Below are 2,452 nucleotides of genomic sequence, written 5' to 3'. Positions count from 1 at the left end.
GTTAATACTTATCCTTCTGAAAGTATTACAAAAAATTGCAAAGGAAGGAAAACTCCCAAACTCATTCTATGAGGTCGCCATCACCCAGATACCAAAAACAGACAAAGATACCACAAAAAAAGAAAACTACAGGCTAATATCACTGATGAACATAGACGCAAAAATCCTCAACAAAATATTAGCAATCTGAATCCAACAATACACTAAAAGGGTCAGACAACATGATCAAGTGGGATTTATTCCAGGGATGCAAGGATTTTTCAATATCTGCAAATCAGTCAGTATGATACACCACATCAACAAATTGGAGAATAAAAACCATATGATCACCTCAATAGATGCAGAAAAAGCTTTGACAAAATTCACCACCCATTTATGATAAAACCTCTCCAGAAAGTGGACATGGAACAATTTTCAACATAATAAAGGCAATATATGACAAACCTACAGCTAACATCACACTCAGGGGTGAAAAACTGAAAGCATTCCCTCTAAGATCAGGAACAAGACAAAGATGCCCACTCTCACCACTTTTATTCAACATAGTTTTGGAAGTCCTAGTCATGGGAATCAGAGAAGAAGAAGAAAAAATAAGAGGACTCCAAATTGGAAAAGCAGAAGTTAAACTGTAACTGTTTGCAGATGACATGATACTACTATACATAGAAAATCCTAAAGATGCTACCAGAAAACTACTAGAGCTCATCAATAAATTCAGTAAAGCTGCAGGTTACAAAATTAATACACAGAAATCTGTGGCATTTCTGTACACTAACAACAAAAGATCAGAAAGAGAAATCAAACAATTCCATTTACCATTACATCAAAAAGAATATAATACCTAGGAATAAACCTAAGGAGGCAAAATACCTGTACTCCAAAAACTATAAAACACTCATGAAAGAAATCAAAGATGACACAAACAGATAGAAAGATATACCATGTTCTTGGACTGGAAGAATCAATATTTTTAAAATGACTATACTACCCAAGGCAATCTACAGATTCAATGCAATCCCCAGCAAATTACCAATGGCATTTTTCACAGAACTAGAACAAAAAATCTTTTGTATGGAGACACAAAAGAACCCAAATAGCCAAAGCAATCTTGAGAAAGAAAAACAGAGCTGGAGGAATCAGGCTCCCTGATGTCAGGCATTACTACAGAGCTACAGTCATCAAAACAGTATGGTACTGGCACAAAAACATAAATATAGATCAATGGAACAAGACAGAAAGCCCAGAAATAAACCCATGCACCTACAGTCAATTATTCTATGACAAAGGAGACAAGACTATACAATGGAGGAAAGACAGTCTCTTCAGTAAATGGTGTTGGGAAAACTGGACAGCTACATGTAAAAAAATGAAATTAGAACATTCTTTAACATCATACACCAAAATAAATTCAAAGTGGATTAAAGACCTAAATGTAAGACTGGAGACTCTAAAACTCTTAGAGGAAAACATAGGCAGAACACTCTTTGACATAAATCACAACAATATCATTTTTGATCCATATCCCAGAGCAATGGAAATAAAAAGAAAAATAAACAAATTGGACCTAATTAAACTCAAAAGCTTTTGCACAGCAAAGGAAACCACAAGTCAAACAAAAAGACAACCCACAGAATGGGAGAAAATATTTGCAAGTGATACAACCGACAAGGGATTAGTCTCCAAAGTTTACAAACATCACATGTGGATCAATATCAAAAAACAAACTACCCTATCAAAAAATAGGCAGAAGACCTAAATAGACATTTCTCCAAAGAAGACATACAGATGGCCAATAAGCACATGAAATGATGCTCAACATCACTAATTATCAGAGAAATGCAAATCAAAACTACAATGAGGTATCACTTCACACCAGTCAGAATGGCCATCATCAAAAAATCTACAAACAATAAATGCTGGAGAGGGTGTAGAGAAAAAGGAACGCTCCTACACTATTGGTGGGACTGTAAATTGATACAGCCACCATGGAGGTTCATTAAAAATCTAAAATTAGAGCTACTGCATGATCCAGCAATCCCCCTCCTGGGCATATATCCAGAGGAAACAATAATTTGAAAATATACATGTACCCAAATGTTCATTGCAGCACTGTTTACAATAGCCATGACATGAAAGCAACCTAAACGTCCATTGACAGAGGAATGGATAAAGAAGATGTGGTACATATAGATAATGGAATATTACTCAGCCATTAAAAAGAATGAAATAATGCCATTTGCAGCAACATGGATGGACCTAGAGATTGTCATACTGAGTGAAGTAAGTTAAACAGAGAAAGAGAATCTCTTATATGCGGAACCTAGAAAAAATTATACCAATGAACTTATTTACCAAACAGAAACAGACTCACTGACTTAGAGAACAAACTTATGGTTAGCAGCGGGGGAAGGGTTGGGGCAGGGATAGTTAGGGAGTTTGGGATTGACATGTA

Source organism: Phocoena phocoena, chromosome X (genome assembly GCF_963924675.1).
Source record: "Phocoena phocoena chromosome X, mPhoPho1.1, whole genome shotgun sequence".
NCBI classification, from domain to species: domain Eukaryota; kingdom Metazoa; phylum Chordata; class Mammalia; order Artiodactyla; family Phocoenidae; genus Phocoena; species Phocoena phocoena.
This window is presented reverse-complemented; position numbering follows the sequence as displayed.